We start from the raw sequence: 26,454 nt of genomic DNA on the forward strand, positions 1-26,454 counted from the left end.
ACAATTTGAATTTAAATTGAGGGTCCTTGACATGAAAATGTTTGAGAACTACTGGTCTAGATAGAACAGCTCTGACTGAGATGGGTAGCCACAGTCTTTACATATTGTTTTGTTTGATATGGCACTGGATATCTACAACAGCAAAGCTTGGAAAGAGATATTTTAGATGGAAATACTAGTATTGCCCTCAATGACTTAACTATGTTGTGCACTAATCAGTAATATTATTTATAGCATCATTCACTGCACAGTTTACTAGAGCTTACAGTGTGTAGTAGCTAGTAGGGCATACCTTCAACCTTACATTCCCCTTGCTTAAAAATAGGATGTACCGTTTATTCTATTGGACACTGTTGATTGTGTTGATCACTTACTCTTATATAGCATTTAACAGCCTTTAAATCATACAGTAACTCATACAGACACGATAATGTTAGATTAAAGTATAACTAGACCCGTACGTGCCCGTCAGCCACCGGCCTACTTGAGAACGATGCAACATGGGAACCTAATAATACCCGTTGTCAACTTGTCATAGCACCCGTTTTAATGATCCGTCTGTGTCCCTTTTGTGCCCATACTGTATATGGAGATCTCTATGTCTGTCTGCCTGTGCCTGAAGAGTGCAAACTGGCCCAGGCGGTGGCGTAACCGTCTGGGCACCCGACTGGTAATCCAGTCGCAGTGTGCCGCGGGTTCGACTCCCGAGCCCGACACGGCCTTTACTGCATGTCTTCCCCCATCTCTCTCCCGTTTCCTGTCAGCCTACTGTCTGTCCCTTCAAAAAACCAATAAAAGGCGTAAGCCGCAAAAAAAATATCTTAAAAAAAAAGAAAAAAGAGTGCAAACTGAAGCGGGAACCCCTTTTGGTGTTAGCATTATGTTATGCTTTAGCTATTGAAAAATAGCAGATCTACAAGCTCATAGCGCGTCAGTGGCGCGCTACGAGCTTGTAGGTCTGCTATTTTTGAAAAATCGAAGAACGACTGACATAGAAACAGCTTTTTCAGAAAACTGTCAGGATGTAGAAGACATTTTTAGAATCTGATCTCAGGTCAAAATGGGTTAAGTAATCAATTGGCAGGTGTGGGGTCGCCTGCCCAGAGCCTTTTGTGGGCTTTCTGGACAATGGTGTGTCCCACCGACTCGAGGCCGGGCACTGCACTCCCTGTGGTGGTTTGGAACGCGTGTGTAGAATTTGAAGTCAATGGGGCAAACGGTTCTTGAGTTAGGTGCATTACAACCGTAGACACACACACGCACAACGCACACGCACGCACGCACGCACGCAGACAGAGACGTGGCGCATTTATAGTAGGTAGGATATGGGAGATATAAAACATCTGTTCTCAAATGCTCTCATTCATTGGAGCCATCACCACCGTTCTATTTCCTCGAAAGTACACCATTTTTAAATTCACCTAGGAATACTTATCCACAGGTAATCAGCCTTGCGACCCAAACAGTGATTAAAACAACAGACATCTGATTCTGTAGATTACCAAGACTACATTTTTTTCACACAAGTGTTCAGAAGAAAGGATCTTACCGACACAGATCAAATCCTGTATCTACAGCAGTGACAGACGGGCGAGTCAAACCGTTTCATGTTATTGATTACTTTAATTTGGGTTGAGAGATTATTTTTTTACTTAGCGGTAACACTCCAACACTTTCTGTGTCCACAGGATATGTAGGCAGGCAATATTAAATTGTGGGGACAGTGCTTGGTTTCAGTAAAAAAATAAATTGTAAATCCCATACTTTCACCAAGTTGGTGAAAACAGTCACCTGTAATGTGCACTGGGGGAGCATGCTGACGGAATCTATGCGTCTTTATAAATAAGACCGATATTTGCCATGTCTTTGTCAACTGGTTAAAAGTGAAAGGCCTGATTTTGCAGCTAGAGACAAACAACCTGGAGTTTCATGATCACTATGAATGGGGCCTCACAGACACACACGTGCGTTTGAGTTAGATACGCCCACAGCTGCTGTTGTATGACAATACAGGGTATGTTTTTAGTACGTCATATAAACACTATATTTCATTTGGGCTGTTTGATACAAAAGCTTTCAGCCTACACGAGAAACAAAAAACTACACAGGCCGGGAAGACATCTTTGCACATTATAACCACACCAGGGGTACCGGTAATGTAAACGCACGCACGCACGCACGCACGCACGCACGCACGCACGCACGCACGCACGCACGCACGCCATCTTTAACTTTTGCCAATAAAGTATTGTATGTCAGGATGAGGCTTTGCAGCCTACCTGTCATTCAGTTGTACATCCTGAGGGGCAGGAAGTAAAACAGTGGAGTGCTCCCGTCTAGTGTGAGGCTGACCTACTTCCTCCTCGCTGATGTTTAATTATTCAAGAGCTTTGAAATGTTCCTCTGTGAGGCAGCATGCAGCCCCCGAGTGCCCGTTTGCTCTTCATGACAGCGGTCCCTGCTTCACAGACCTTCCATTTATGCATGACACGGCTTGAGTGTGAGCTGTGCGCACGAGTGAGAGGAAGCATACAAGCTGGCTTGTGTGTGTTGTGTTTGTGTATACGTGAAGATGTATTTGTGTCTACTCATGGGTAACAAGCCTGTGTGTGTGTGTGTGTGTGTGTGTGTGTGTGTGTGTGTGTGTGTGTGTGTGTGTGTGTGTGTGTGTGTGTGTGTGTGTGTGTGTGTGTGTGTGCGCGCGCGCGCGTGCGTGCGTGCTGTGTACACAATTTAACAATTTAGTCCAGAGGTTTCATACATATGATTTATGGAGTGAGCAGACAGTTTTGTGACTGTGAGGAAAATAAATCCAGTTCATGAACACCACATGGAATACAAACGAGAGGATGCGTCACACCGCCAGTGGGATGTTTTTGATACTGTACTATAATAAAGAATCAACTCGTTCCAAAAGCCGTCATTGATCTGGTGCACATGTCAAGACTGGCGTCCAATCCTCCCACACAAGTGTACAATAACCTGTAATAACACTCCACTTAGGGCTACATACCTTTCACTGCTACACGTCACTTACATTCCCACTGTGAGCTAATCGCCCCTTAAGGCATATGACATGCCCTTGGCTCGCCTCACAAACAAGATTACCAGAATGTAAAAAACAAACAATCCTGTAACACACACAAACGCACATATATACTGTATTATATGCCTATGCCTACTGACAAACTCTATATATCCTCAGCAATAAGCAAGAAGTGCTTTGACTAATCCAGCTAATCACGGTTAGATTTAACTCGCACAGATGTAGCCTACACACAAATAAGAGGAATGTCCTATAAAATTCTGTCATCTGCGTTGCATAACAGTCAAGTGAATGACTTACCACAGAGCCATTTCTAATCTCTGCTAATCCTCCGTCTCTCTCCCCCCCTCGCTAGATGTTTAAACATGGGTGACTGATTTTATGAGCAACTCTTCCACTCAATAGCCAGGGAAAATGGCATCATAAATCATATTAACACATTGTGTGTGTGGCTCTGTCTCGAGATATATATATATAGAGAGATGCGCACGCACGCACGCACGCACGCACGCACGCACGCACGCACGCACGCACGCACGCACACACACACGTTACCATGTAGCTTAACCTAGTGCCACAGATGTGAACTAATTGATAAATCAACATTTAGGAAGCTATTATCGTTTATGCAATGTCACTGCATTGATGCAGAATAGTCCATGTCCACATCATGGACACACTCACACCATTTCCTGGTCTCCCTCCATTCTCACTACTGCAAGTAGTCTAGTAGTTCATAAACCTTGCTATTATCCCCCTTTCCTTCAGGAGCACACTTGGTTTTTACATATTGCCCTCATTGATCTTTCCATTCCCACAACAACATACAGAGAAAATGGGCATATTTAGGGCAAATTTACAAAGGGTGGCTAATCAGAATTAATCACAGTTTAGCAGTGATTAACCTGATTACGATTTGTAATCCTTTGACATCCGCAATATATATACTGTATATACATACTATACACACACACACACACACACACACACACACACACACACACACACACACACACACACACACACACACACACACACACACACACACACACACACACACACACACACACACACACACACACACACACACACACACACACACACACACACACACTTGATTCCCCTATATGCATTCAGCAGTGTGCCGCCGCTGTTGAATTTTTGTTAATTGCTTTTTTTGAGTGGTGCAACCACTCCAAGGAACAGCAATGTCCCTATGTCCTAACCTATGTCCCGATGTTTAGAGTACCAATAGGGGGTGCTGTTGCACCACTCGCTTCAGACTGGTCTGATTTTTATGATAGGAGAGGGATACATCTTCATTAACACTTTAATTGCCCGGAACTATTTAATCCATTACATTCATGCGCCCAGTCGATTTATAAACACGGATGCCTTTTCCAGACGGACCGGCCGAAAGTTCATGATGTTGTGTAGCAGCTAACAATAGCCACAGCACTATAGAGTCAATCGACAACAACGGGAGACAAATTCTATACTCAATTTACCCAAAAAAGCATAACGAAGTGGAGACGCTTCCATCCAGACACGCTGAAACAGAGTTACAACACTCGCAAAACACAATCATGTTAGTTCAGCATGCTTCTTGTTATCACTGAGGCTGAGCACACAGAAACACATTCTAAATCAACTAAATCAAAGTTGGTTCAATAAATGATTGAATATTATATAAATATTTCCGTTTACAGTGTAAGTCTATGTGAGTGGAACTCTCTCAAAAGCTCAGATCGTCTATTTGTGCCGTACCGCTCCATATTCAAGGCATACTTGATCATCTCAGCATAATATAACAACAAGCACTGGTGGAGGTGTCAACAATGAAGTAAAGCACAGCGCTGTGGGTGCTGGCGGCGTGTTTCCTCCTCTGCGTCATCAGTACCCATACCCGAGGCGGGGTTGGCGAAAGGGCCTTTCTGTGCGGAGTTTGCATGTTCTCCCCGTGTCCCCTAGGGTAGATACCCTCACAAAAACATGCAGTAATCCTGGTCTCTAAACAAACTGCCTCCCCCTGGCCAGCCGGGGCGCCTGATGGAGGGGAAAGGAACTGGTTGGAATAACGTGTTCCTTCCACGCGCTACGTCCAACCAGGGAAACTCCCCCCCTGTCACGTGTAAAGGAGCAACTTGGACACTCAGGCAGGAAGGAAGCATGAGTTCAAGTCCGTTGCTCTCCCCATGTCCCCCATATATGGGGACTAGGTTGGCGGAGGGTGTGTAGAGAGCCCAGGATCACATTAGATAATTGGCACAGGGGTGAAAAAATGGGTTACAAAATCGAGGGATAAAAATTTTAGAACAATGAAGTAAAGCACTGATGGGGATTTAAAGCCAGACTGCACCATGCAACTAGTTCCAGAGGTGCCTGACGCAGTGACCTGCCAGCCTCATCCTTCGAGAAGACGGACAGGAATTCCAACTTTAACCCATTTAGACCTGAGGACGCATCTGTGTCATATTATAGCTTTTAACCCATTTTGGGCGGGAACCCCTTTTGGTGTTTTAACTAAGCATTGTTATACTTTAGCTATTGAAAAATAGCAGACCTACAAGTTCATAGCGCGCCACCGAGTGGCGCGCTATGAACTTGTAGGTCTGCTATTTTTGAAAAATCGTAAAAACGCGGCACAAATCTTTGAATATATATTCTTTCAGAGCGAATGTTTTTTTTATTTCGACGTCAGGCCTGAATGGGTTAAAGATTGTACAAATACTAGAGGCCACGTGTTCAAAACCAAAACTCGGCTTCCCATCATGCACCTGTAATACAACATGCCTTGCAATGCGTCGACGTGCGTGTCACATGATCGGTCGTAACCAATCGGAAGAAGGAAAGACAGGCGTCCATTTCCTGTTTCTGCGCCGTTTTAAAATCCTGTTTTCTCGGAATCTAGGCTGCATCCGCTGTGATTGAACAGAACGCAGAAGTTCTGGGATCATTTCTGATATTATGCAATATAATATTAACGTTTCTGAAGAGAAATACTTTTAGACGGACGGAGTGAGTAATGACGGATTTGAGAAACGGAAGCTGTAAAAACTGGGTTGAAAACGCAGGGGAAAAGGATTTGGATGGGATGGGATTGGGATGCTAAAATAAGGTAAAGGATTTGGATGGGATGGGATTGGGATGCTAAAATAAGGTAAAAACATTCTTTTTAACGCTGGATTAATGCTCTTAAATCAAATCTTGTGATCTCGTGAATGGCCAAGATGGTAATAATAGTTTTTCTCGAGATATCTCGAGGTTCACATGGATTGTGTTAAGTCTGTCACATGTCCATCACTGACCAATCCTTGGTATCTTTTATAACCAGCTTCGAGCATAATGGCGTTCTACGTCCGTGCTACTTCCGTACTTTACACTTTACATGAAATGAAATGAAATGAAATGATTACTATATTTACCCAGGGTATCTGGGCTAAGCTCAAGAACTTGTTTCCAGCCAGGCCCTGCTCATAGAACACATTTCATCGTAGTGGTTCAATGCCTTGTTCAAGGGCACTTCAGCGGTGGTAATTTTAACGTGTCGGACCGCTGATTCGAACTGGCGACCTTCCGGTATCAAGACCGCTCCGCTATCCGTTCGGCCACCGCTGCCCATAGCAGTGCCATCACTGTCGAATCCTTTGTATCCTTATAGTATTTCCATGTGTATTCATCAATACTATTTATTTTGTCACACTCGGCTTGCGCTAATAAAACACTAAACAGGATTGTTATTTCATGTCAACATTCAAGTATAACTATCAGAAGATGTAATGTAACCCAGGTCAAGTAAGTTTAACTAAAGTTTGCCACCTGTCAAGTCATTTCTGATAAAGATGGATCAAGACGGTAATCAACGCCAATACAGACATACAGTAATAACAATTATTTTATCAATGCCATTTATGTCAATGATACTAGTGTAGTATATAATAATATAGCAGCCAGTCATTGGGACTGACAGTCAACTGTCTTCCGTGTTTTGGTACACTGATGTGCGACACACCACACCGCCCCCATTTTTAATGTGGTCTATCCATGTGACACCTAGTGCCATTCGTAGCATTCTTGTGTATGGACTCCATCCAGGGCCCTTTCCTGTTGTGCTGTGCAATGGAGTATAAATAGAGTATGAATTAAGCTGTTGCTAATGTTACATCAAACACAATCATTTGATTGGAATGTCCTCGGTTAGCCCATGTGTTTTGCCAAGAGGGCCACAGGGCCACTATGACCCATGACAGCTGTCCTTCTCACAGAGATATGTAATTAAAGAAGCAAGATCAAATGCTCTCAGGCAGGATCCAACTGTGCCACTACGATCTGCTAAAAGTTGCCAAACACAACACCATAGGGAATGAACAGTGACAGACACGTCCACACACGTACAATATTTGCAAGGATTGGAGATCAAAGGTTTAACTAATAATACAGACCATGAAACGCGGAGAAAGTAATGCATTAATGGTATTTTGTACATTGTAAAAAGGCTAGCATGAAAATAGATCATAGGTCAAGTCCACAATCCAACACGATCACACAACCTTCACCATGGCAGAGAAAAGGGGCCAATCAGCAAGCCAAGCAAAAAGGGCATACCAGTGTCAAATAATACAGGCAATTAATTAAACATCAACAGATACAGTTACAAGTATTTAAAATTAGTTCTAACATTTATAGTTACTGACTGTATACATATTACACACACACACAGATTAATCTTGAGAGCAAATATTTCAAATCTCTGTTGAATATATAATGCAAAAAAAAACCATTTAGTGTCTGTGTCTACTAAAATGCTTTCCTCCTCACTCGCACCTTTACTCTGCTGGATACAGTGGATATGGCTGTATACTCGTAGCCCTGCTATGCCTCATCTGGGCAGAAAGTCTCACTCACACAGCCATTTGTGCGTTCTCATGGTGGCTTGTCATTTCATTTGCTCCAATTTATGGGGCTATTAGCTCACAAGTTCATTAAAGAGGGCAAGTCAGAGCCTCTGCACCCGTTTTGGGTTGATAAAGCACTTGAGTGCAAGCAATGCTAAGATCAGTGCAAGCAAAACATATCCTAACAAAGATACATTTCGCAAAGCAATGAGCTCTATAAAGACTATCAAGAGCTTGGTGACAGCTCCCCTTTCGACATCACTTAAGCATTAAACTTGTTTGCCCAATAAATTGTAGTTATCTCTGCCAGGCCAGAACAGCCGGGCAGGGATTATGTTTTCACCAGGTTGAGGCTGTCTGTGAGTGAGCAGCTAATCTCAGACACTGCTGGACAGATCAGCGTTAAACTTTGCATGATTTTGGGCGATACGCCAAATTTTTCCTATCGCCCATCGTCTGCCCCAAAATCGCAGATGGACGATATATTTGTGCTATAAAAGCAATGTGAGAACAGCTCACAGCGGATCTACAAGCTCTCAACGCATCTGCGGTGCGTTGAGAGCTTGTAATCTGCTAACCGGAGCGACACGCGAGGCTTTTATTGACATCCTAAGATCATACTTTTTCTCATGTCACCAGATCTGAGGTTCAATTCCGAGATACAAGCGGCTAAAGATTGTGATTATTACAGGAGTGTATGGAGCATTGGAGCACAGAGAATTGTTTTTTTTATTTTATTTTCTCATTTGTTCCAAGATGGAGGCCGATTCTAGGCGTGGGGCACCGCTAACAGGAGGCTACAGTACAGTTACATGCTTAAATGTGCAAACATTAAAGTGAGGGTTAACTGTGTTTAGACGTGTATGGTACGGAATGGGTAAACACTTTAATTGCCCAGGGTTATTTAATCCATTACATTATAGCGCCCATTCGATTTATAAACACGGACCCTTTTTCCGGACGGACTGGATGTTGTTGTGAATGTGTGTGTAGCAGCTAACAATATCCACACCACTCTAGAGTCGATCGACAACAACGGGAGGTAAGAAATTAAGAATAAATCTATCGCGACTAGCGACTGGACCGCGGAGCGCCGTCTAACACAGGATCTTTTTTCATAATTAGATGGGATGATTTAGATCGCGAGTTATGAACGTTTTAAGATTTTCGTTTTCATCAGCTAAACAGGGGAGGGAGTTTTTCGATGACGTCTCACTCTTACGCAACACCGAGGATTGCCCAACAGGCGCTCCTGGGCTATGGAGCCATGCGATCCGTTCTCATTTCAATAAACTTCGTCTTTTGATCAATACTTCGTCCTGGGCGTCGGGCGTTGCTAATAGAAAAGACAAAGAACTTTGTCCTGGGCGTTGGGGGTGTTTAATATACAGTCACACCAGAATGCACACTGCTGTCTCGTGTCTCATCACAACCGACGTGCTTCAATGCGCGACCCGTGAAGTCGGGGGTGAAAAATAAAAAATAAAAAAAGAATAAGGAAAAGACGAGGAGTGGCAAGGCCGTTAACAGCAAGCTAAACTAACACCACCACCAGCAATGGTGGTGATGTTAGCCTGTCTGATTCAACTTCACTTAAATCGTCGTTTAAACAACAGAAAAGGGAGCTGACAGTCCAATATATGTTTGGAGTGGAGTCAGTGGACAGGAGGAGATGTAAGGCTGCAGGAGAAGCAATCCACCTCTGTTAACCCCTGCATCCCTGTGATAATGAATGATTATGATCATATTACAGTAGGTCTGCCAGCCTGCAGATGGATGGAGTGTCATCACCAATGCCTTGTCTTGCATGCTGACAGTAATATCTCACACGAGTAGCAACTGTACTCACTATTGAACCACCGCAAACTGTACAGCAAAATAGGGCATGTGAGGCCGTCAGCCAACTCTCCTACAGCCAATGCAGGCAGCTTATGTTAATTTGTTTCCCAAAAATGTAATGGTTTACGGTATCCATATCTGAAAGCAGCTTAAAACCCATTCAGGATGGGAACCCCCTTTTGGTTTACTATATATTATAGTAACATTCAGCCTCAGACCTAAATGGGTTAAGTAACAGAAACATGCTTTTTTCACCTAAATAGGCACAAATTAATGCTCTTGTGCATCATGTGACAATAACTTTTTTTCATACTCTCATAATGTGCCTATATTCCATATCTTACAGAAAACACAATATATCATGGAACCTAACATCTAATCATCCCCAAACTGATATTGCATGTTGAGGGACGTCTATACATGACAGCCCATACCCCGGTGCTCACGGTTTAGAGGAGCGCACCTTTGTCGTTATCACAAAGTACAATCTCAAGGCTTTTATCACAGCAGAATCAATTGCTTCCTGGATTTGGAGCCGTGTAGAACTACAGCCTTAGAGACAAATCCCACTAGAGCCCGAACAATAGACAAAACGTCTGCCCGAATCATATCGGCCATTATGGGGATTTTTACAGCATTGGCAGTTATGCCACCAAGGCACCGCCCGCTGTTTTTTATTTTACATCGTTAATTTATACTTTTGTCTGTTAAAAGGCCCAGACACACTGCAAGCGTCGGACGTGCAATATCAAACCCAGCACCCCGTTTACAACAGCTGAAGCCACACTGGAGGCGTCAAAATGGCACACACGTCGTCTCCCAGGACTCGTTTCTATTTTGGATCGTTGATGCGTGGCACAAACCATCTACAATGAGTTGGAGCAATGAAGAAAGGTAACCTCTATTATTTCTAGACGTATGTGAGTGATGCTTGCATCAGTGGCTCTTTCAGTGTGGCACAGCCTTTGGATCATTTCATTGGAACTGCTAATAGTAGAGAGCTAAATAACAAAAGCACTGCTTAGCAAATGACAATGTATGATTTCTGCAATAAACATGTATATTTATTTATTTATGTCCGTGTTATGACCTTATATGGAGTCTAGAGGCTAATGAGTAACATAACTAAAAAGTAACACAAACCAGAGTAACCAAAAAAATTAACATTTATTAATAATCCTGAGGTTACAGAAGTTGATAGAAAATGTCAATAGGGAAAGCATATATCATCAGGGAGGCCAAGGCTAAAACAACAAACAAAACGCCACCCTACCTGAAAAGGAAAAGAGTTAAGCTACGGCACTCCAAACAAAAATGACAATCTAAGCTCCCTAACTAAATATAAACAGTCAAACAAATGAAATGGCAGCACCCCCCTACCAAGCTACCCTTGTCTTTACTTTAAACACTCAGTAATAAAGTTACCTTATCAAGCACTCCGCAGCATAAGGCATATGGCACACAGCCTACAGACTTGGAACACAGGATTGAAATGCTAGCTACAAACAAAGGGTTCAGCACATGGAGGTGACGGATGGCAAATGGGCTGAAGTGGTGTTCATCACAGGTTTTTATAATGACTGGCTGATGAGATGAGGCCCAGGTGTGCCTCCAAACAAGCCACTCCTCCAATCTCCACTCGACTCCACCCTCCAAACACCATGTAGGGCACAGAAATCACAAAGATCACTCAGGAGGGTTTACACACAATATGAGGCCACATAGGGCCGTAACAGTCCGCTACACACAGGATGAATTTTTTTCTCAACAATACTGACCTGGATTAAGTTATCTATTTATCTATTTATCTATCTACAACGAATTCCAGAGTGTCTACGGTATGATAATATCCCTGAGAATCAATTAATCATGTCAGCGCATTTTCTGCACATCAAACATTACACACAACCTGACATTTGATTTTTGACAAAATATAGATACACGGATAATAAATGTCCCAAATTACGAATAATGTACAGCAAGCACTGTAATAGAAATGAATAACTGCAAAAAAAAAAAAAAAGTTTGTCATGGTAAAGCAAAGAGAAGCTTCACCAAGCTTCACCACTCCTTTTGCAAACATCCATGTTCGTTTGTCAACAATAATCCAAACAGAAAGTTTACTCCAGCAGAGAAGAATCGTGACAGTTTTCATTTGGATGAGCCCGGTCTCCTACATATTGCACACTGCACATAATACCCATTGAACTCTTTGTTACACAATGGATGTATATAAGGATGGGTATCGTTAGGATTTTTGTGAGTCCTGTACCGATTCCGGTTCTGCTTATCGATTCCGGTTCTTAACGGTTCCCTATATCGGTTCCACATTTGTATAAAATAAGTTAAATAAGAGGTCAAATGTTCATTTAACAAAAAAGCTCTATGTCAATTTAAGACATGTATAATGAATAGTGTAACATATATTCCTTTATTGAGCCATTTGTGGATAATAGTGATATTTTAAATATAATATATCTATTCTGTATTTACCCAGGGCAATAGTGTTGTAGGCTACTTCTCTTACTACTAACTACTGACAATAACAAATAAAAGCATGTCTGAGATCTGAGAGCAAGACACACACACACACACACACACACACACGATTGACTGGGCAAATTAGCATCACTAATGGAGGGGGGGGGGGGGGGCAGCGCATCCCCGGCCGATAGGTGAGAACGGGTTTTCTGACGTGCTAATGGAGAGATCATTGAAAACAAAGGTGGCTTGCATGCCATGCTGTGGTTTGCTACTAACAGAAATGTGCATGCACAAGGGCTGCCCAAAGTAGGCTATCATTTGTTGTTCTCTTGTTTTTTCGCCACCTCTCTTCGAAGTTAGACTGCAATCTCTAAACTGACTGGGCCTCTGGACCCTACGTCGTGCGCACGCACGCACGCACGCACGCACGCACGCACGCACGCACGCACTCACTCTCTCCTCTCTCGTCTCATGTTGATTCAATGCTGTGCAGCCAGCGTTCTGCGCACGTATGCAGTGAGGCAACTCAGGAAAGGCGCAAGACTCCTGTCCTCTCTCTTAAAAGTTTCCTCCCATAAACTTCACTTGAAAATTACATTTAAGAAACTTTAATAATTATGTTGCTTGGATGCTTCTCTGCTTCAGTGCCAGGCACAGCGCGTCTCTCTGTCTCTAGATTCCTCAACAACTAACTCCAACTCCATGCAGAGAGATAGCTCCGCCTCTGCAAGCCACAAGCCCACAACGCGTCACTGATGCAACGCGGTGTAGGCTTGTAGATCAGCTCTGTTCCCTGCGCGTCTATTATTAAAAGGGAAGAAAATAAATAAATAGCGTGTGACTGCGTGTCTGTGTGAATTATTGTAATGGGTATCCGGTACCCAAGCACGTTCGGTTCGGTACATGCTTGGTCCCGAGGTTCGGGACCCACCCCTAGATGTATATCCCCTCTTCAAACTTTGTGTACACCAGTATGTGCACATAATTAATATCGACCATTGAACTTCATGTTTACCTAAAGGCACACATGCCGTCTGATATGTTCATGGCATTGTGAGGAATTTTAAAAGTAGTTGGTGCATGACACCGGTGCAAAGTTAAGTATAGATCACCCACCCTATATCCTTATGTGTTCACCTGTTGAGCTGCTGCGCACATAATAGTCTCTCCCCTCATTGCTGACACCAGAAGCATGGAGGAATACAATAGGGAAATAGAATTAATTGAACCTACCGAATGGATAATAAATAGGACATTGTATGTTCTATTGGGAAGCTTGCTTCAATTCAGATAACAAGTGAAAAGATATATAGCAGGGCTCGAAAGTGAGTGAGTAGCGACGCAGCGCTCAGCAACATCCCGTACCGTTGTACCAATGAGTAGTCAACTAAACACGTTATTAGATTAGATTAGCATCAATAGCTAGTGCAGCTAACAGAGAGGGGGAGTGCAGTTGGATGACAGAGTGTTTTGCTACTTTTTTTTGTCGCATCACAACAATTACTTGCAGTGGCACTGATGGCAATTATATATATTCTTTGCGGCCAAAATTGTCGCAATTTCGAGCCCTGCATATACAGCTCAATAGTGATAAAGAACAGTTCATCCCTGCCAGACTGCTATTTTTTTCTCCATTCAACGTATTGTTTTAATCAAAATAGTTAAGACAAAAGATATAAGTGCAGAGATACAGACATCTTTAGATTAAAATAGCGGTTTTACAGATTTTAAGTGACCCGCAACCCGAATCCGACTACTAACGACCTCATTTCAGACGAGAGGACCCGCTGAATTTAACCATATTACTAAATGGAGGAAAAGAAACTAACAAGGATTCCACCACTGATCAGTATGCGAGACATGCTGCTGGCAACTTTGAAATAGCCTACAACGACCACCGCTGCCATCTACACCGTGTTCACTTGCAGATGCTGCTTAATCCATAATTATTACTATTGCATTAGCAATCAGTGCCTGAATTTCGGTGTGGGACTGGCTGAAATTTTAATTTGTTATAATGTGGGAGATTCCTGCATACATTTACAGCAAATGTGAATGTGGGTGAGTGGTGTACTGACTACTGACTGGACACGGAGCTCTGCGTGCACTCTCTCTAGACCAGGGGTGGGCAACTGGCGGCCCACATGCGGCCCCCACCTTCACTTAATGCGGCCCGCATGTTAATATCATTATACTGATATAGTATTGATTTCAGCTTTTCAGATTTGTTATGTTAACAGTTCATAAAGTTAACATAACTATAACTAAATGCTTTTGAAATTCAATAAAAAAGTTACTTTTCAGGATTCCAATTAAGAAAATAGCAAAAACAAATTATTCAGGTTTTCAATTCAAATATAGCAAAAAAAGCTGATCTACAAACTCAAAACGTGTCGCATTGCGACGCAGTTTTGAGCTTGTAGATCGGCTATTTTTGCTACGACAGCAATATGCTGTGGCCCTCTGGTACCGAGTGTGGAAATATCTTGGCCCTCGCCATCGTCAAAGTTGCCCAGCCCTGTTCTAGACCCATTCTGGTCTGAGCCTACAAAGCTAGAACAAACACGAGCCCCTCTCCCCTCCGTTGGCAATCCATCTTAAAACGTGTGGCGCTGGTTTCACACTGGGCTGAATGGACATCACAAAGCACTGCACTGCGGAGGGTTCTGTTCTCGTCACTGCAGTAGCGTGATTGAAATTAGTAAATTACATTTTATTACAGTTGTACAGTGAATACTAACAACGAAACTGTATGCGAAAAGAATGATCAAAGAAGAGATTAGCTGGCCTGGGCCACCTTAGTGGTCCAGGCACCTTGGCTGGTAATCCAGCATGACGGACCCGGTGTGTCGCGGGTTCGAGTCCCGATCCCGACGAACTTTGTTGTGTATCTTTCTTCCCCCCATCTCTCTCCCCGTTTCCTGTCTACCTACTGTGATCTATCAATAAAGGCAAAAAAGCCCAAAAATCACATTATTATTATTATTATTATATAATAAAAAAATCACACCCGTGTGAACTGAGTGGTGTAAGGTCTTATATAGACTGATCAGCTGTGGTCTGACGTAATGTCTGACGTAATGAAATCACACCCGTGTGAACTGGGTGACCATAGCAACCATGCTCATTTTTTTTGGTACAGACAGACAGACAGACAGACAGACACGTAAACTAACAAAGCCAGTTGTAGGAGTGGTTTACACCACTCAAAAAAAAGATGAGATTAGTTGCTCAGAACTGACAGCTAACAACAAAGATAATTCACTGAAACTGAAAGTATGTCATTTACAAAGCATGACATATCTAAACATTTGACCCCAGTGTGTTGTTTTAATGGTCAAGGTTTATCAGATCCAGTAGGCCTATCTGTAACATTTAAAGCAAGCCTGTTCATCCGAGACACTTGATGAAAATGATAAACAGGCTTGCCTGTGTCAACAAAGCAGACTGACTGCTTGTGTTAGGGTTACACAATCATTGTTGACCTATAGACTGCATTGGCATACCAAAATGTGTGACCTACTACATTTATTGCGTACCAATACGCAATAAACAACACAGCATATCAGTTACTCCTCATGTGTGTTAAAAACATTTCCTGGAAAACTCATCCAACCAAAGAGCAGATCTATGGTGAACTGCCACCAATAACAACAACCGTAGCATGTTGTAGAGCGATCTTTGCTGGTCACTGCTACCGCTCCAAGGATCAAGTAATATCAGATATCCTGCTATGGCGGCTCCCCCAATCGTCCAGAGGAACCAGGCCTCATACATATCCTGACACAATCTCCAGGGACACAGGACTGACATTCCAAGAACTGGGAGCAGCAATGGCTGACAGGACCCGATGGAAAGACGTGGCATCTACGATCTCGACGACAGTCGAAGGATGATGATGATATCAGTTACAGGGAATGTTCATGTGTGTGACATCAGGGCCTGAAATTCAATTTTCAAAATGGGGGAAATTACCCCCTTATATGCATCACATAGTGGGGGTTACACTTTGGGGGGAATACAACATCAGCTTGGGTTAAACAGGTTCATCGTCAGTTTCAGATTACATTTTGTAATGCACTGGGGGACACTGTCTGGGGATGCACTGGGGGGACACTGGGGGGGGGAGACACTGGAGGGGCACTGTCTGGGGAGGCACTGGGGGGGGCACTGTCTGGGGAGGCACTGGGGGGGGCACTGTCTGGGGAGGCACTGGGGGGGGCACTGTCTGGGGAGGCACTGGGGGGGGCACTGTCTGGGGAGGCACTGGGGGGGGCACTGTCTGGGGAGGCACTGGGGGGGGCACTGTCTGGGGAGGCACTGGGGGGGCACTGTCTGGGGAGGCACTGGGGGAAAAAGAAACGGATGGTTCAAGCCCATTAATTAAGATTCGAGTGCCAACCCTAACGAGCGAACGTTCGAACCCCGAATGTTCGGGGACAGCCTTAGTGTGTGTGTGTGTGTGTGTGTGTGTGTGAGAGAGAATGAGTGAGTGAGTGAGTGAGTGAGTGAGTGAGTGAGTGAGTGAGTGAGTGAAATGCACCATGTCTCTGTACGTCTGTAAGTACGTCTGTAATCCACGTAACTCAATAACCGTTCGCTCCACCGACACACACGTTCCACACCACCACAGGGAGTGCAGTGCCCGGCCTTGAGTCAGTCGGTGCCACGATTGTCTAGAACCGCCACAAAAGGCCTCTGCCAAGGCTCTGGACAGGGCCCAAATTAGCCAATTGTTCACACCTGATCACCCCTAGATCTCCATACAGTATATGGAGCTGGCCTGTTCTGACATCACAATGATGTTCTGCATAGACGCAATATAGCTTTTGAGCTATATAAACAATGATGACTGAAATTATTTGACAAGTAATAAATAACAATCACACACAAATGTGGTACACACAGACACACAAAGCTGGGCAACCAGCTTTGTGTGTAACCAGAGACAGACTCCATTCGATGTATGGAAATGCGATTTCTTTGACGTGGTCAAAAGAAGGCTGAAAAGTGGATCAAGAAATCATAACGATTTACTCATCGGGAGGTCTTTTGACAAATGAGTGTGAGCTTCAGTTCCTGAGGGATTCTCACAGCCCTCTACCATATTGCTGAATTTCATGAAGAACTAGAAAAAGTGCCCTTCTGGGCACAGGTCTCCACCAGGAGGATAGGACTGTGTGAGATGTTTGGCAAAATGTTTAGGAGTAGTATAAACATGTTTGCCTTTGATGGCAATTGGATGATTTGAGGCATTTTGTTCCAAAAATGTGTTTTGCAAAAATCAACCTGTTGGTGGCGCTATAACAGGCCAATGTGAAAAGGGTGGGATATATTCCTCAGCCCAGTAAGAAAATGTGTGAAAGATTTCACGTAAATTGCATGCTGCGTTCATGATTTGAGGCTTTTGTTCAAAACGGGGCAATCTTGCAAACTGTGAAAGCTAATTATAGCCAATTAGGATGGAATATGAAATATCGGACAGATCCGACTTGAGCACATGACCATAGAGATAGTGTGTAACGATTTGTGAGATTTTTGGACAGAATCTGGAGGAGTAATATCAAAAAATGTGTTTTACAAAAGTCGGCCTCCTGGTGGCGCTATAAAAGGCAGATGCGGAAAATGCAGGTCAACAGTTTGTCCTTGGCCTCTAGGGAGTGTGCATGCAACGTTTCACGCAGATCGGTGCAGTTTTAGGTAAAACATGTGAAAAGCTGCCTCATGGTGGCGCTATAACAGGCCGTTCTGGAAAATGCGGGGCAGAGGTTCATCGTTGGCATCCAGGGAGTGTGTGTGCAAAGTTTGGCATGGATCGGACCAACGGTGCCGGAGATTAGCTGGTAACAGACGGACGGAAGGAAGGACGGACGCACACACGCACACACACACACACACACGGACGGAGTGCAAAACATACTCTCTCCCCATGCCTTCGGCCTGGTGGAGACAATGATAGCACAGAACTGCCAAATGCTAAAATGGCAACAATGGAAACAATAAGGGGTCTACACCCCTTTGGGCTTGACCCCTAATAATAGTAATAACAATAACAATAACAATAATAATAATAATAATAATAATTTAAAAGAATGTACTTATAATGCACGTTACATTTGAAACGACAAACAAATCTTAAACAAATCATCACACCACAACTATAGAAAGATGTAAAAAAGAAGAAAATCATTGAGCAAACCAAATGATGGGGCAGTTTGCACAGAGTCACCAGCCCACAGAATTAGAACTGTGTCTCTGTGTGGGTCCATGTTGAGGAGCTGTTCAATGACTGTACGTCACTGTCACCCTGTGTAATTGATGTATTAAAGGTATCATACAGTTGGCAACAACAGGGTTGTAGTGGAGCCGGGTTGTAAAGTGGTTATGGCCATTAATCATTGCGCACCCTAATGTTCGCTCCAGCAGCACGACTAATGGGGGCAAGGAAGAGATATTAGTTCATAGGATCATATATCAGCTCCTATTATCCATAAATATATATATATATATATATATATATATATATATATATATATATATATATATATCTCTCTCTGTTCTCCATAATATACCTGCTCACCAAAACGTTGCTCTGCACTCCATGGACACAATTTAGATTGTGGGGTGATATTACAAATATTAAAATAATGTTAAACAGAACATGACGCTGCGATATTGTCACACCAAGCACAGACACAATGTGCAATAGCAGACACTTTTAAAATTCAGTCCTTGATCGGATACTAGAGGAGACATTGTCCTTTACAGGCATGCAAAATAGATAGGGGTGAAAAGGGTGACAATAATTGGTGCATGCCAAGCTGCATTACCGCTTACGTTACGTTTTTCTTTGACTTCTTCTTTGATTTAGTTAAAGGGCAAGAACACTTAATTGGTAGAGGTTTGGGTTGTTGGGTTACCTTGCCATGATGTCACGTACTCCAAAAAGGTGGGCAAAATAGTTGCTCCAAGAAATTAATAATTCAAAATATGCTCCTCATTAAAGATCGCACATGCACAGTTTTGCACACATAGGTTTCACGGAGCTCCGTGCTGTAACATAACTATTTATTTTATTAAACTCTCTCAATAACAAGGTAATTCCGAGTCTCAATCTCAAATAAATCTTTCCATCAATTCATCCAACTCCATCTCAACACAAAAACAACAGTCGAGCATCACAGAGGCCATTACCGTAATTCCTCTAACCTTGTGTATGGTAAGTCTTTACTGTACATCTTTATTTCATATCCATCTCTGTTTCTGTTAAGTGTTAAGTTATTATGAACTTTGCATCTTTGTCCCTTGTGTATTCTGAGTTTCCATGTAGTAGAATATCAGGTACAGTAGTTCATGTAGAGACATGAACAAAAAGGCACAGACCTCATACCTACTTTATACTCATACATACAACCTGTATGGGAATGAATCCTACTGATCTTTAAAATTGATGTAACAATTGGCCATACGGTACTATACAAATTCTGTCCATCTCTCATCCCCTTGCTCTCTTCCTCTTACACGTGTGTGTCGAATTTGAAGTCGGTGGGGCGAACGGTTATTGAGTTACGTGGATTACAGACGTACGCACAGAGACATGGTGCATTTCGCACGCACACGCACACACACACACACACACGCACGCATACGCACACACCTATAATCAGGAAGCCTTCCCACAGCAGACCAATTGTGCAATTACCTCCAAACTGGGCACAAATATTTCTCATGGGATTGGCCTTTGAACAGGCTACTTTTTTCCCTTTCAATTTGTATAATTCTTTTTTCATTTTGCATAAACTGTCCATTATTAAACCAGATTAAGGCCACTAGGGGCCTGCCCTAGTGTGTGCATATACCATCTACAGGGAGCTACAAAGCTTACATGTCTCTCTTCAGGTTCGTCTGGCAACATCGGTATCGGCAGTTAAGCAGCTGATGGGTCCCTTTTTTAGCAACTCTGCTTTTTCAATGCAAAATGCCAACACGGCCCCGTGTGAATATGGTCTATTGGACTGCTTCCTTACTTCCTTCACAGGTGTTACCAATAATACTAATTAAGGCTCTGTTCCATATAATGTAGCAGAGACTTTCCAGTGAGCCAAAATGTACAACAGCAGCACCCTGACTGTTTGTCCAGAATGGCACACAGTATCATTGGTAACACCCGTGAAGGAAGCAGGACCATTTCTTGTCAATATGGCTGCTATGCATAGAGCCTATTATCCCAGCCCTGGACACCGATATAGCATTGAGCATGGTACTGCAGCTCGAGCAGCACTGGGCCATAATAACACATGCACGCACGGACCAATACTCAACAGCGGCGGTGGTCGTTCATGACTCACACGCACGCGCGGCGCTCGTTCATCAATGTGCCCAAAATGGGTGGAGCCCACCACTTTTACAACCCGGAAAAAGGGGTGAAAATGCCTCATGCGCTAGGTGAGCAACTCAACGCAAGTGGATGGGAGGTGAAATCCGGTGCCGTCAATTATTTATAACTCTATGCTATTATCACTAAACCAATGTTTCCAATGTCTCAGACTTGGGAACACATGGAAATGACATTGGGGAATCCTCTAACTCAGACACACACAGGGGACACAGAAAACACTTGGCTATATTAAACCCAGACAGAGAAGCGGACAGTCATTCACCTAGCGACTGTCGAGTGATTTACAAAGCCATGCATTGCATTTGTTGTAAAATCAGTGCTTGCATGGGATGGTGGATGGAGAGCGAGCCCATTCTCATTAGGATACGTACAAGCTGCGAAACGGTGGATGGATCTCACTATAATAGTACAGTAAGTAACCAACTAACCATCCATCTAGCGACTACACACCCACGCAAGTGAGAGAAAGTGGGTAGGTAAAGCACAGAGGCTAATACAAAGCAACGCAAACAAGCAGGAGTTTCTATGTCACTTGTCATATGGAAATGATCAGTGCCAATGGAGCTTCCAACACACAAAAGCTTAAAGCTGCAATAATGTGTTAAAATTGTAATGACCTTTTATTTTTATTTATTTTTTGGTATTCAGACAGCCAGCAATGGGTAGAACACTCCCAAAACAATGTAGTCTCTGCGACACATCTAGATGCCGCAATCTGCATTCAAAGATGTTCCTAGAAGCTTTGTCATTGGTCGAAAAAAAACCCGGTCGCAATGACTAACCAATCAGGAAGCAGACAGGCAAATCGACCAATGACAAAGCTTCTAGGAAAGTCTTTGAATGCCGATTGCGGCCCCTAGATGTGTCACAGAGACTTAATTTTTTTTGGGAGCGTTCTACCCATTGCTGGCTGTCTGAATACCCCCAAAAAATAACAATAAAAGGTAATTAAAAATGTGACATATTATTGCTTATAGCAGCTTTAAAACCAGTGAAGATGAAGAGGTATTTCCACTCACCAAACATCCAAATCACACTAATAAACCAGAGTTTATTCAACATAAGAGGACGAACTGCAGGGCCAACATGATGGTCACTGGCCAGGCTACTGGACGAGGTGTGCCTTTTCCTTGGACACGTGGTAAGAAGTTATAGCCTGTTAGCCTAATATTACTGTCCTCTTATCAAAGGTCAGAATTCGTGTCAGATCCTGTGTCTAGGTGAGACATGAATGACCTTTGCTGCCATGCTGTGCATTGAACGGTCTACTATTGAATGTTGAAGGACCATTTAAAAAAGGCTACAAAAAGCACAACACAACATATCAAGCAACAGCAAATAATGTAATGTAATACAATTTGTTTTTATAGAACAACTGTGCATGTGTCTCTCCACTTTTAATTGATACCAATTGAGGTCCAACGGACTGAGGACCTCACCCACCAAACAAAAGCAATCAGCCCCTTTAACCAATGTGCTGTAATGAAAAACTGCTCATCATAAATCCTGCCAAGGCCCTGGAGAGCTCCAGAGTGACAGGCCCAAGAACAGACTAGCTGCCAGACCCCATTAACCCCTGGGCTTAGCCCCAAAACACCCAGCCCCCCTTTCTCCCTTGTGTAACGAGTTTGGCTTCTATAATGTGTCCTAAATATGCCACACAGAAAGAGGCAGACAGTCAAAGACAAAAAGGAAACCTCCATGACAGGGTCAAATCATAAGCCATGCTATGGGCTACTTGGGAGAACTGGCATGGGAGGAACTGTGCTCTGCGTTGTCCTGGCAATAAGAGAAAGGCAATTCCCTTAAATGACCTGACTCAATGAGGGCCTTCCCTCAGAAAAAGCTGTGCAGCATCAGCCCCGAGCACTGCAGTGGACTCATAACTGAGGTGGCTGTGTGTCTACTTCAATGGCACAGTGATTGCGAGACTCATTAGCAGCATTACTGAAGACCAGCTGTGTTGGATCATACGACGCCACCTCTCTGTTTGAGTCAACCATAACATTCTCCAAGCACGCCATCTTACCAGGTGCATTCCACTAGCAAGCAAGAAACACCAGCTGGTGTTACTCATTCAGGCCAGTGAGAAGCTGGGAAGGAGGGATTGTGCCTGGGAGGCAGTTTCACAAATCCTCATATTTGCCCCCTCTTTCAGTTTCTATGATGAATTCACAGAGATGTATACCGATTTGCATGATGTATGGATTAAATATCTACGAGGAAAATCGGCCTCATGGTGGCGCTATAACAGGCCGGCATCGGCCGGGCCAACGGTGCCGGAGATTAGCTGGTAACGGACAGACGGACACACGGACGAACGTACGTGCAAAAATCTCTCCCCATGGAAATCCTGATTATTTTCTGGTGTCGTAGGACCCCCCCCCCCCCCGGCGCCAAGCCAGGGACATGAACAAATGACATGGCTGCAGAGCTCACACGGATGCAAGTAAAAGGGAAACCTTGAACCAGGTTTTAAATTAACTAAATGCTCATGAAAAAGGGAATGACCCAATGAAATAATGTGTTCCTCATTCAAAGCGGAACCACTCAGGACACACTAGAAGTCTGGCTGATACTGTACTCCAGCAGTGCGTAGTGTAGCTGTTAGGCAGTGAACTGTATTGTGCTGCTGTGACATCATTCATGTGGAACTTAACATACACACCAACACCCCCTTCCCCTCCCTGTCTACTCATATCTAAAACAATAACACTGCTATTTGAGGATGATCTCTTTCGCCCAATTTCTAGTCACACATTGAGGTGTCACAATCTCAGATTTCAAAATGAACAAACGCAAAACATTGTTAAGTGACATATGAGAAGCAAGGATTTCTAACAATTATGCCTGTTAGGCTCAGATTTTTCTTTTATAAAGCAGTAATTACTGTGATTGGATAGGTCGTCTCATCTCACAAGTCAAATCATCTCTTCCTGACAATAACATGAACAAGAAGAAGCTACTCCCCTTCTTAGTTCATAACTGCCTCTTGTTTCATAATATGAGCAGAAACTGACTAGGGAAACGTCTCCCTGCAGCACAACGCCGACCGAACACAGGATAATCTCTCCCTCCATTACCCTTTTGGAGACATCTCTCTTCACACTCTTTTAACTCTTTCTATCCCAAAGCTCCAACCTGTGATGTGCCTCAAAGTCTCTTATAAGACATTAGACTTGGTCATCTCAATCCAGCCTTATGCAAACTGACCCCATTTAAAAGTTAATTGACAGATATCAACCAATCTCATTGATTTGCAAAAAGCCCCTTAAGACTAATGTATAATTTCAAATGCCAATCAAAGGCAACTGGTCAATTGTAATAACCACAAGTGTCTCTAACTACTTTTCAAATATGCTCTGAATGACATTTTCATTTCATTACCCTTGCCTTTCATTATAATTGCTTGGGCATGGGTTGTTCAGCCTAACACAACAATAAAATACAGGCTACTGACCTTATTAACCAAGATCTTATGAGCAAGATCTCCATAACAATATTCCCCTATACTGTTAGTTAGTTTTGTGCCTTTACTAATAATTACTAATGACTAACTAGCCTATTACTTTAAGCTAACACACCAACAACTAAACTAAAAGATAAGATAAACTTTTATTGATCCCTGTGGGAAAATTCGTACGTGTAGTAGTAGCAACAGCAGTAAGCGTGAAACACAGTATAGGTACAGGTAAGTGTAGTCACTCATTAGATAAAAATAACTGAGTTAATATTCTCTGTGCATAACTGTAGTCCCATGTTTCCAGAAGGTGGCAAACCTGTTTCCCATTGTTTTGTTATATTGGCTCAGCAGCCGATTTAAACCAGGAAACACGTATGACATCTTTGCATGCGTGTGTCAAATCTGCCGCCGACCCAATCAAACAAAACTTTGGAAAACTGAACCAGAAACGATTAACGCTAAACTGCAGTTATGTACCGGGCTTTTACGAGACCCTTTCTCACTTGCACTGAAAGCCGTTAATCGAGTGACAATGTTGCATGTTGGTTAATGTGTGAACAGGAGCCACTGAGCCAGACAGCCAGTGTTCCGTTTTATTTCATTCTGTCCACACAATTTCTTTGGTCAAAACTGTGCTTTTTATTTGTTTAGTTTTTACTAAGTGCAAGTGACTTGAGTCATTTCTTGTTTTAAACTTTACAGAACCACTGGCGTCCGCTTCTTCCTAATCTCATGATGTGGAGAGAGGAATACCTCTGCTGGTGTGCATTCAGCTTAAAGGGCTTTTCACACAGCGAGCGATCGACGTGTAATTCACGTTCAATGAGAGCCGGGCAGGCAGTTAGGGAGGCGCGGGCAATCTGACAGGTGCATTGACAAGCCCCCCATGCTCAACTCACGCACTCGCCTGCCACTCAAGAAGAGTTGAAATGTGTTGAGCTGCAGCTTCTCTACGCTTTTACGCATGTATAATGTGTCTATTCACACAAGGAGTGCAGTGCGCCCACACGGATCTAAGTGAGAACACAGGTGGGACAATTTGTGTTCATCCCAATACAGATATATATTTTAAATCCCCAAATAACTAGTGTTGTATGCTAATAGTTTAGACAGACAGTACACCTCGCACGTGCATTATATATTATTAACAGTAATCTAATGTTAACAGAACACGGACAGAACTTCTGGCTATTTTATCTCCAGCAATGTTATGGACATATTGGGAAAGGGGCTATGTACATTCTATCAATTAGTAAAAGAATGAACATACAATCTATCACCAGAGTGAATATGCATGAATGTATTATACACATCTATTGCAGTGATTATGAGACTGATATGTACAGTGTCAACCAGCCTTCTGTAGTATCTGGATAACACCGTTTCTCAACAGGGAATATTCATTCATATAATTGTCCTCAACAATGAATACATTATATAAATGAGTGAATACAACCAAGTCTCACACACATCACACATCACAAGTCTGACATTTTAAAGACATGTAGATATTTAAGCAAATGTGACAATCCCTTGTGTGGTTCTGGTTAATATCTGTAAGAATTGTGACAGACACATCCGAACATCATCATACATAAGTCCCCAGGACTTTTTTGTGTTATTCTTATAGCTCAAACTTCTGACTGCATGTGCCTCATGCTGTTTACATTTCTGTCTAGTGAAATGCCTGTTAATGTAATTTTTGAATACAGCAGAATAAGTCTGAAGGTTCCTCATTGTGAGTAAAAACCACAAACCCCCACCGGTTCTTGCAATAGCTTTCTGATGGTGTTCTGTTATAACTTCTGTATGACATGACTGTGTTATTACACTGTATTTGCTCATGTATTTTGTTTACAGATTCAAATACATCAGTAGTTTTTGTTTTTATCCCATATAGCTGCTGTTCAACAACAAAAACAACATTCGCTGTGCAAACAGACAATTAAGCCCTATATCATTTTAATAGTAGCTTATAAGCTGTTAACTAACACTGGTTAGCCATTATAGGTGGGCTCATCCATAACCGCAGCCAAGCTAAGGATATCAGATACAGTAAGCAAGAAGTTATAAGTCAACAAACGACAAATGTTGTGTACCAAACGTTAGCTAACATTTTGTAGCAAACTACCTAATACCCATCCATTGACATGTGTGTAGTGTAACTGTACTAGCCTAACTGAACGTGAGGCTAGCGGACTGGCTAGTGATAGATAGCCTATTCTGATTAAAAAAAACACACACTTTCTCCAAGTATTAAAAAGGAAAAAACGAATGCATTCTTTGTCACGTAGACATGAGGATTCGAACATTTACAACAACCACTGGT

General features: G+C 42.9%; 1 protein-coding gene across 1 annotated transcript in view; it reads right to left on the reverse strand.

Annotated features, from left to right (window-relative positions):
* The window catches only part of ncor2 (nuclear receptor corepressor 2), a 167,517-nt gene that overhangs the window by 140,064 nt on the left and 999 nt on the right, over positions 1–26,454 (reverse strand). The window lies entirely within an intron of this gene.

Source organism: Electrona antarctica, assembly GCF_951216825.1.
Source record: "Electrona antarctica genome assembly, chromosome: 12".
Taxonomy (NCBI): Eukaryota; Metazoa; Chordata; class Actinopteri; order Myctophiformes; family Myctophidae; genus Electrona; species Electrona antarctica.